Here is an 11,543-nt window from a genome sequence, read left to right as displayed (position 1 = left end):
GAAATGGATTGGTTAGCTAGCTACCATGCTCAGCTGAATTATAAGATGAAAATGGTAGAGTTGTGTATTCCAGGAGAGGCAACCCTAAAATTAGATGTAAGGGGTAGATTAGCCTCATCCCCTCTTATTTCAGGAATTCGAACTAGAAAATGTTGAGTAAGGCAGCTCAAGGATATTTGACTTTCCTTATAAATACTCCTAGTGATAAGGTGAAGTTGGAAGATATGCCTGTAGTGAAGGAGTATCCGGATTTTCCTAAAGAATTAGAGTCTTTGCTTCCGGAAAGAGAGATAACTTTTAAGATTGATGTGACTCCGAGGGTAATACCTATCTCTAAAACGCCTTATAGAATGGTTCCAACTGAATTGAAAGAGTTAAAGTTGCAATTACAGGACCTTCTAGAGCAAGGCTTTATAAAGGAAAGTGATTCACCGTGGAGAGTCCCGGTGTTGTTCGTTAACAAGAAAGATAGGAGTGTAAGGCTGTGTATAGACTACCGAGGCTTGAATAATGTTACTATTAAGAATAAGTACCCGTTACCCCACATTGATGAGGTATTTGACCAATTGCAAGGGGCGGTAGTATTCTTAAAGTTGGATCTTAGGCAGGGTTATTATCAACTGAGTATTTTAGAAAAGAATATACCTAAAAATGCCTTTAACTCAAGGTACGGACATTTCGAGTTTGCAGTAATGCCGTTCGGATTGACTAATGGACCTGTGACTTTTATGGATTTAAAGCACAGAATCTTTAAACCTTATCTGGACCAATTTGTAGTGGTATTCATTGATGATATACTGGTGTATTCTAAAATTTTGGAGGATCATGAGAAACATTTGAGAGTTGTTTTACAAACTTTGAGGGAACATCAGTATGCTAAGTTTAGCAAATATGAGTTTTGGTTGAAGGAAGTAACTTTCTTAGGTCATATAATTTCCAAGCATGGAATTAAGGTGGATCCAACTAAAGTTGAAGCGGTTTCTAAGTGGAAGCAACCAGAAAATCCTACTGAAGTTCGAAGTTTTATGGGGTTAGCAGGGTATTATCGGAGGTTTATCAAAGATTTTTTTAAGATTGCTGGACCCATGACTGAGTTAACTAAGAAAAGTGAAAAATTTATATGGAACCCGAAGTGTGAAGAAAGTTTTCAAGAGTTAAAGAGACAATTGACGAGAGCACCTGTATTAACTTTACCTAATGAAAAGGATAGCTTTGTAGTATATATAGATGCTTCCAAAGAAGGCTTGGGGTGTGTATTGATGCAGAATGATAAGGTGATTGCGTATGTCTCTAGAAAATTAAAGGCGCACGAAAGAAACTACCCAACTCATGATTTGGAGTTAGCGGTTGTAGTGTTTGCATTAAAGAAGTCGAGCATTACCTATATGGAGTGACAATTGAGGTTTTTACGGACCACAAGAGTCTTAAGTACTTATTTTTCCAAAAAGAGCTAAATTTGAGACAACGTGATGGGTGGAATTTGTGGAGAATTATGATTGCATGATAAACTATCACCCAAGGAAAGTCAATGTAGTGGCCGATACTTTAAGTCATCAAGTGTAAGTGGCAGGATTGATGATTAAAGAATTGCACTTGTTGGAAGAGGTTAGTTGTTGGAATCCTCAACTTGAATCGAGAAAAGTGATTTTTGGGAATATTGTCGTGAAATCCACTTTGTTGGAACATATCAAGGAAGCTCAGGAGAAGGACTTTGCAGTGCAAAAGTGGTTAGAGAAAGTTAATAAAGGAGACAAGTCGAATTTTAATCTGGGAGTGAATGGTGTACTAAGATTTTGAAATCATATGGTAGTGCCAAAGGACGAAGGACTTAAGAAGGAAATCTTGGAAGAAGCGTACCGTTCTAAATATACAATACATCCTGGAGGGAATAAAATGTACCAAGACTCGAAGAATTTGTACTGGTGGGAGAACATGAAAAAGGAAATTGCTCAATTTGTCCAAACTTGTTTAATTTGCTAGCAAGTTAAAGCCAAGCATCAGAAACCATCTGGTCTTTTGCAACCTTTAGAGATACTCGAGTGGAAGTGGAAAAATATTACCATGGATTTTGTATCTGGATTACCTAGGACACAAAGAGGTCACAACGCCATTTGGGTAATAGTGGATAGACTGACCAAATCTGTTCATTTTCTGCCGATTAGTATGAAGTACTCACTGGAAAAGTTAATGAAACTGTATTTGGATGAAATTATAAGGCAACATGGTATACCAGTAAGTATTGTGTCCTATCGAGACCCTAGGTTTGTTTCGCGATTCTGGTAGAAGATTTAAGAAATACTAGGAACTAAATTGAATTTTAGCGCTACTTACCACCCCCAGACTGATGGACAATCAGAGAGGACAATTCAAACGCTTGAGGACATGTTGAGAACCTGTATTTTAGATTTTGGAGAGAATTGGAGTAAGTATTTGACATTGGTAGAGTTTGCTTATAATGATAGTTTCCATTCATCCATTCAATTGGCTCCGTATGAAGCACTTTATGGCCGAAAATGTAGGTTTCCGATTTATTGGGATGAAATAGGTGAAAGAAAGGTTTTAGACCACACTACAGTACTATGGATTAAGGAGGCGTACGAAAAGGTGAAGTTGATACGCCAGAAGATTCAAACCACACAGAGTCGTCAGAAGATTTATACAGATAATCGAAGGAAGGATTTAGAATTTGCGGTTGGAGAATAAGTTTTCCTTAAGATCACTCCTCTGAAAACGAGTTTAATGGCAGGAAAAAGAAAGAAGCTACAACCAAGATTTGTAGGACCAAGTCTGTCTCGGATCCATAATATTTTTCACGTATCGATACTCAAGAAATATCATCCAGATCCGTCTCGTGTACTGTAACCAGAAAATATTGAGATTGATGAGGCACTGACCTATGAGAAGAAACCGATAAAACTTCTAGATCGTAAGATGAAAGAACTAAGGAATAAGTGAATTCCATTGGTGAAAATTCTATGGAGAAACCACGGACTAAAGGAAGCAACTTGGGAAGTAGAAGAAGAAATTCGAGAAAAATATCCAAATCTATTTGCAAATCAAAATATGAATTTCGTAGACGAAATTCTTGTAAGGGGGAGAGGATGTGAGAACTCATGTTTTTATTCTTAAAATAGTCATTTTTATAATTATTTACCTTAGAATTAGTTAATTATATTATCGTTGCATGAATTGCTTTTAAATTTCGCTCTATCGCGCAGGAGTCGAAAGTTCGCGTATTTCGCATCAGAACGACTAAGTGGGGATTTGAGAAATTTATACTAGACTCGTAAGAGTGAGTAATTATAGTGTTAAAGGAATTACATTAGAGGATTGATGCGGTTGAGCACGAGACCAATGGTATTCAAGTAGACCCTGTGAAGGTGCCCCAAGGCCCAGTGACACGAGTACGAGCTAAGAGATTCAAGGAGTCCCTCCAAGCCTTGGTCCATGCCATCCAAGCCCAAGAGAAACTGGCCATTGAAGGAATTGAGTTGGAAGATCCTTGCACGACTACTAAAATGCTGCTTACAATTGAATATGCAAGTGTTCAAGCTCCAAACGGCGGGCTGAGCCGCAGTTAAGTACTCTCGCTGAGCCGTAAAGGGTCTCGCTAAGCCGCAGTTCGTTCATTCCTTGTGACAAATTCCCTTAGCTTGTGAAAGCTAAGTTGAACATCCTAGAGTTGATCCTAGGCTGTTCTTGACTTATCAATCAAGCACACACACTTGATTGTGGTGTCATCTACCATTAAATCTGTTCTTGAGTGGTCCAAGTTCGCGTTCAACTCCATCAAATCTTCATCGTGTTCCTCTAGATCCGAAGTAGCTTCCGCGTCTCGCATCAAGGACTAGTGCACAAGTGAAACAAACAAGAGAGAAAAGTGGTAGTGCACCTCACTATTTGAACACTATTCAAAACTGACTTTTATAAAGTTTCTTGGTCACATTTTCTTCAAGCTTCCAAAGCAAGATTGATCACTCAAAACACTCTCTCTCTCTCACTCCTTGTTCGGCCGACCCAAAGAAAGAAAAGGAGGAAAGAAAGCTCTCTTCATCTTGCTCCAATTTTGCTCCCATTTCACTTGAAAATCTTCACCCAACTCACAAAACCTTTGGAGATTAGTTTTAGCTTGGAGAAAGACAACATCTTGTGGAGCTTCTTGGAGGATTTGTGGTGGAAAAATATGATTTTTCATCTAGGGTTAGAGGTAACCCTTTAACTCTTCTAGTCTTTCCATTTTCTTCAAGAATGAAGGTTAATTTTCATGGCTTTACAACCCTAAGCAAGAAAATACATTAGAGGACTTGCGGAAACCATTTACCTTCATTTTATCTATAGGCTAGCGGTCTTGAGGAGACTTGTAGGTAGCTGCCTTGAGGATATGTTGCTAGGTTAATGTTGTTTGTGTAATGAATGAAAGGATTATGTTAGAAAATGGAGAGAAAGTTGAAAAATTTTGGTTAGTGTGTTGGCCGAAAATTCTGGCCATGTTGTTCAGTTTTATTTCAAAATTTTGATAATTGGTTGGCTGTGAAATTGATGGATATATGTTGTATATTGTGTGTACAAAGTGCCTTTCAAAAATCACTTAATTTGGTTGCACAAAACTTGAGTTTTTGCAAGAATCAAATCTGGAAAACGTATAGAGAGGTCTCGGACAATGCTCCTTTATCTGAACATAACTCTCTGTACAAAAGTCAAAATTGAGTGCCATTTATGGTATTCAAAACTAGACATTCGTAGCTTTCCAATGGTACAAAAATATCCTATTGCTTCATTTTGAGTGAACTGCAGTGAGTCGACAAAGTTGGCTGTTCTATTTTGACTATTCATAAGAATGAAACTGGAAGCTGCATTTTGTGGCTTGATTTTGTCCCATTTGTAAAACTATTTTCAAAATAATGTATTCTGATAAATTGTATCCTTTGGAACCTAGTTTCCAATGCCACCAACCATTCTCAATTTGAGTTTGTATAGAGTTAGATATGGCTTGATTTTGTAAACGCAGCAAAGCAGGAAACTGGAAGCTTTATCCTTTCTTGCTGACTGAACGGTCAAACCTGTTTTGGAGGGTTATATTTTAAAAATTTTAGTGTCATTTAACCATCAAATGCTTATTAAATGTTTCCGTAACCTTGGTTTCAAAAATGGAGTGAATTGGGGTTGACTTCATTGGACAAAACCTTTGGAAAGAAAGAAAGAATGAGTTGGCAGATTTGCTTTGAAAATTTCACAAACTTTGATCGCTTCGTTAACTGCCTTCCCACGTGAGTTTCTACCTATAATTTGATAGAGAGGTATTCAACATATGGTAGTTTAAGTGTACCAAATTTGGTGTAATTTCAATATCATTGCGACATCCAAATGATGCCCCAAAGATTGCTCTTCAAATCTGGAAATTTACCAATCAGTTTGCAAGATTCAGCTGACTTTAAACTGTTATATCTTGACGCTCAAAACTCCAAATTTAGATCCATTTGTCGTGATTGAAACATTTTTTGGAACTCTTGTTGTGTTACAAATTTGAAGGGCTGATTCACTTTCTGTGAATTATGCCGAAGTTCCAAAGGTTGCTAGAAAACCAAGACTGGTTCAAACCTGTCTTCTTGGAACTGAAACTTTGAACTGAAAAATGAAAACTTTCTATTTGGAACCATGAAAAAGTGTCTTCTAGGAACTTTTAGTACTTCAAACCTAGTTTCCAACAGTATAAAGTTTTCTATTTTTGGATATGTCAAACTCAAGATCTGATTTTTCAAAAATTGTCGCGCAAAGCAAAAATTTTTCGAATTCTTAAAAAATGAGTTATTGAGAACTTGTCACTCTCTCTCGATATCAATAGACCATTTTAAACTCGATTTCATGGAAGAGCCAAGTCTCTCTTGGGACTTTAAATCCTCACTTTTGAGCCTCGATTTTCAAGAGATTTAAAGTTCTCTTTCATGACATTATCTTAGTATTGCACAAGTGTGCATTCTTCCTTGTTGGCAAGGAGTTTGTAAGTATTTGTGAGTGATAGTCAATTATTATTTCTTCAGGCGCTCAAGAGGATCTTCAAGAGAATCTCAGAGCATATGCCTAAAAGGTTATTTGCTCACTTACTCACTTTTTGACTTGATGAGTGTCAAGTGCATGATTTGTTGTGAAATACGTGAATTGCTTCTTGTTAATCATGTGAATTAGAATTGCCGAGATGAGTGTGTACTTTATCACACTCGTTCTCTTTTAAATGAAATTATAATCGAATTTCGCTATGTGAATTGATATTCAACTTGTGTGAAGTGATGTGGTTGTGAATCATATTTGTGATCATCAATTGGAGCATTGTCTCATCGACTTATATTCGTATTTGAGGGACATCCAAACTCATTAGCTAACCTTGTGACTCGAGCCGGCATGGACTTTGTCGAGAAGCTTGGTGAACCATGAGATATTCGTAAAGTTTGATCTATTTGAGAGATCTCGCTTGGCATATTTGAATAGTATCACCTTTTAAAATGATGAGCGGGCCCGAGACAGGGGGTGTAACGGTGAATGGGATTCGTGAAGTAAAGCGGTATTCTGCGGACTAAATATATCTATCCGGTTGACGGAGTGTCATCACGCAGAGGTATATGATCGAGACTTGGCAAAGCAAATGAAATCTTAACTCCTGAGAGCTCCTGTATCCTTATTGAGTGTGTTTTATTTTAAATTGTGAATTATTTGAATGTTATAGCTTTATTTCTCGCATAAGTGCTATTGCTACTTGAACTATGTGTTTGCATGCTTTTCTTGCTCACTGAGTATTAGTTCATCCCATTAGCTTTGTTTTTCTTAACAGGAGATGAAATGGAAAGAATTATAGAAAAGCCAATTTGATGGACTTATGATTAGAATTTTGAATGTAATTGTTTAAACAACTTTTGGAGGTCGTATATGTTGTGGAATGTTGATGTACTTTTAGTATCTTGTGATGTAAGAATTGTACATTTTTTAAGGAAGCGACTCTTTCTTTATATTTTCGACTTTTAATATTGATTGATTTTTCATAAGTTGAATTCGTCTCATATTAAGTCCTGGCGAGAGTTAGGCAGGCGTCCTGCCGATACCCTTGGATTTACCCTCGGGAGAAGTGGAGGCGTCACAAATCCTGCTAGGGTTGGTGGCCACAACTAGGGTTTGTTCTATGTCCGCGGCCATGAAAGCCCTCCATCTTGCTGCTGGGGGACAGGCTCCTCCCTCTCCAACCTTTCTCCGTAAGTCCTTTGCTGCATTGTTCTCCAACAACTCAGCCACGCTGTGGCTGTCCATCCAAGCGACTCCGTCTATACACAAAGGGAAACCAGCGTTGCTGTTCTCGCAAGAAGCTCTGGAGAAACTTGCTGCTCCATACCGTCTAGCGCTAGTGGCAAGTTTTCTAAAGGTCGACCGAAACTTGAGGACATACATAGGTTTCTGCACAAGTTAGATTTGCACAACACTGCAACTGTTGGCCTGCTGGACGCATGACATGTGCTACTAAATTTCAACTCCGACGCAGATTTCCACAGAGTATGAGCAAGGGGGATTTGGTATGTCCATGGGCACCTAATGAGGGTTTTTAAATGGACTCCATCGTTTCATGTTTGATCGAGAGCTGTCTATTGTCCCTATGTGGTTCCAACTGCCCAAGCTACTACTTCATTTTTCCATAGAAAAATGTTGTTTTCAGGTTGCGGAGGTGGTAGGCGTTCCACTATTAGTGAATGCTGCAACCATGGTTGTCTAGAAACCTAGCATTGCACGGGTCTGTGTTGAGGTGGATTTGATGAAGCCAAGGCCTTCGAAGGTGTGGATTGGGAATGGAATGCATGAAGGTGTTTGGCAAGAGCTGGTGCCAGAAAACCTACCCTCATACTGCTGCCATTGCTTTAGGCAGGGGCACACGGAGGATGGTTGCCATGTATTGCACCCAGAGCTGAGGGCTGTCAAGGCAAGGGGAGATATGGAGGTGACTGGGCTGCCTGCTGAGGAGGACGTCAGTCCCAAGTAGACGTTGCGAGTGGCGGTCCAAGCCGACAAGGCTGTGTCGAGCTCGACAAATATAGCTGTAGCTGGGGAAGAAGCAACGAAGCATGGCTCAGACATGGGTCAGCAGTTTGAACAGGTTGGGCTGGTAGTGGTTGATAGGATGACCATGCACCAGTCTGTTGGTGCTACGGCAGCGCTGGCGGAGACAACAGCAGTGGTTACAGCCATGGTTTTGCAGCAACCTCTTGTGGCACCTCTAAATGACGTGTTGTTGCTGGGTAGGCAGGAGTCGAACCAGACACAAGACGTCAGTGATGTTGGTGTAGTGGCTGCTCCTAATGAACACGAGGTAGGTTCCGCGCCAGTGCATGGCCATGCGATTGATGGGCAGGCTGATTTGTGCAAGGGATCAGCAGAACAGCGAGCAGCAGAGAGTCATTTTGGTTTTGTAGATGGTTTAACAGGAGAGGATGAGTTTCGCGAGATGCAGGGACGGGTAGGTAATTTGTCATCAAGAGGAGAGGCTAAGATGGTATCGCTGGATGGTGAGAGTTCATCTGTTGCTGCTTTGAACCTGGAGCCTAGCGTATTATTGTCCATGGCGGGTCAAGATGGGGTTAGTGCGCTGCCCCAGTTGAAGAAAAAATGTACTTGGGTCCATAGTCCGTCTGATCATACTTTATGCTCTAGAGTAGTTGTGTCGTAAAAATTCTTTTTTAGCCTTATCTAATGATTAGGTGTCTTTTTTGGAATATTCGGGGTATATCTCAAGCCCCTAATCTAAAAAGGCTCCGCAAGCTAGTTAAACTATATTCGATGTTGTTGGTAGCAGTTTGTGAACCTAAGACTTCTCTATTAAACCTGGATTCGGTCCGGGTGAAGGTAGGAATGGATTTAGCTGTTGCAAATCACTCGAGTAGTATTTGGGTATTGTACAAATCTGCGTTTACTTGTCATACGATAGGGGAATCCGATCAACACATCACGTTAGGCATTGGTTCCCAATTATTGCCTGAGGAGATATGCTTTTCATTTGTTCATGCGAACTGCACTGCCTAGGAGAAGGAAGGCCTATGGGTAGAGTTGTTGCGCGAGAAGCCGGTGGTTAAGCCTTGGTTTCTGGTGGGGAATTTAATGTCATTTTGAATGCAAAGGAAAAAAGGGACAGCTTACCTTTCAGGCAAGCCGATGGGGTGGAGTTAGCATAATTTATGTCATTGGCAAAGGTTAGGGATGCTAGCTTCTTGGGGTTCACATATACTTGGTGTAATAATAGGCAAGGTTTGGCTAGGGTTTGGAAGTGCTTAGACAGACTTTTGCTGAACTCCGCAGCGATGAGGATGGAAAGTGCTTTCATAGTGCAACATTTGGGGAGAGATCTATCTGATCATGCCCCCCTGCTGTTGTCTACTGTGACGAGGTTGGATAGTAAGCCAATGCCATTCCGATTCTTGAATGTGTGGACAACAAAACCTGATTTCCTGGATCTGATTAAAGAGTATTGGTCTTTTTCCTTCCCTGGGTCGTCTCTCAAGGTTTTAGCGGAAAAGCTATGTAGGGCGAAGCAGGCGTTTCAACAATGGTCTGGAAGCTCTTTTGGTGACATATTCTTGGCGATTTGGACAGCGGAGCAAAAGGTGGTAGAAGCTGAAATAACCCATGATGACCATCCATCAGACGGGTTGTTGATGAATCTACATGAGACGCGTGCTCGATTGCACAATACTTTGATGGTTAAGGAAGAGTTCTAGAGGCAGAAAGCTCGGGTTAAATGGCTTACGGATGGCGACAGGAATACAGCATTTTTTCATGCAGTAGTAACAGAGAGGAGGCGAAAGTCGATTATTCATAGGATTCGGAGGACGAATGGTGAGTGGGTAGACGATGAAGCAAGTATTTGTAATGAGACCATCTTTTTTTTTCAAGGGTTGTTTACAAAAAAGGTGGGAAGAACTGCCAGTGACATGTTAGAGGTCATTCCTAGGGTTATCACTGAACATGACAACAATTTGCTGACGCAGGTCCTATCAATACACGAAGTGAGGGAGGTCATCTTCTCAATGGATAGGGACAGTGCCGTGGGTCTAGATGGCTTCACGGGGAAGTTTTTCATGGTTACGTGAGAGGTGGTCACTGTGGATGTTCATAGGGCTATAGTGACCTTTTTTTGTGGCGCGATGTTGCTAAGAAGCGTCACCGCTACTGCAATTGTGTTGCTTCCCAAGGTTCAATGCCCACAGGATTTTACACAATTCCAATCGATAAGTTTATGCAACTTTGTCAACAAGGCCATCTCTAAAATCTTATCCGCCCGTCTGGCGCTAGGGTTTTTCCTCGGATTCTCTCATTGCAGCAGAGTGGTTTCGTGCCAGGGAGACAGATGGTGGATAATTTTCTATTAGCTGAAGAGTTGTTGAGCGATATTAAGAAACCCAACCGGGGAGGGAATGTAATGCTCAAACTGGACATGATGAAGGCCTACGAGAGGGTATCATGTTTGTTTTTGACACAAGTTCTGCGGCATTTTGGTTTTAGTGAGACTTGGATTGATATGGTATGGAGGTTGATTTCTAATGTTTAATTTTCCATCATTGTGAATGGCTTGTCGCATAGGTTCTTTAAGTCCACCCAAGGATTGCGCCAGAGAGATCCAATTTCATCGGCCTTGTTTGTTATTGGGGCAGAGGTACTTTCTCGCTCTGTGAATGCTTTGGTGGAGCATCGAAGCTACCGACCCTTTAAAGTCCTGAGTGGATGCCCTGTGGTCACGCACTTGGCTTATGTAGACGACGTGGTCATTTTCACTAGCAGCCTTAAGGCTTCTGTGCAGTTGGTCAAGAGAGTAGTCGATGGATACTATTCACTGTCGAGGCAGCAGGTTAACTGTCAGAAGAGTTGTTTTTTGGTGCACCCTAAGTTGCCTCCACAACGCCGAGCAATGATCAGAATGGTTATGGGCTTCTCGTACAAGTCTCTTCCAATCAAATACCTCGGCTGTCCTTTATATATTGGAAGGAGAAGATTGGCTTACTTTACAGATATCTGCAGTGCTGTAACATCTAGAATCTTATCATGGAAACATCGGGTTCTCTCGTCTGGGGGCAAACTGGTATTGTTAAGAAGCGTGCTTTCTTCAGTGCCAGTCCATCTGTTAGCAGTGGCATCACCACCAAAGGGAGTTTTTGCCTCTATCGAAAAGGTGATGGCTGAATTTTGTGGGGTTCGTCGGATGTTGGCCCTAAGTTTCAGTGGATAAGCTGGGGAGAGCTGTGCCGGCCTCCGGAAGTAGGTGGGGTCAAAATTCGGAGCATTGCTAAGGTATATGATGCATTTTCCATTAAGGTTTGGTGGAATTTTAGGCAGAGGAAATTGCTATGGGCAGAATTCCTAACAGCAAAATATAGTAAAGGGGATGTATCCATGTTTGGCAGAAGAGGTCTCTTCACAGTCCTATACTTGGCGGAGATTATGTTTGGTCCAACATTTGGTGGAGGAGCATATCAGCTGGATTATTGAGGAGGGCTCAATGGATTTCTGGCATGACAATTGGA

This window comes from Coffea arabica, chromosome 9c, assembly GCF_036785885.1.
Source record: "Coffea arabica cultivar ET-39 chromosome 9c, Coffea Arabica ET-39 HiFi, whole genome shotgun sequence".
Lineage (NCBI taxonomy): Eukaryota > Viridiplantae > Streptophyta > Magnoliopsida > Gentianales > Rubiaceae > Coffea > Coffea arabica.
Note: the sequence above shows the minus strand (reverse complement) of the source record.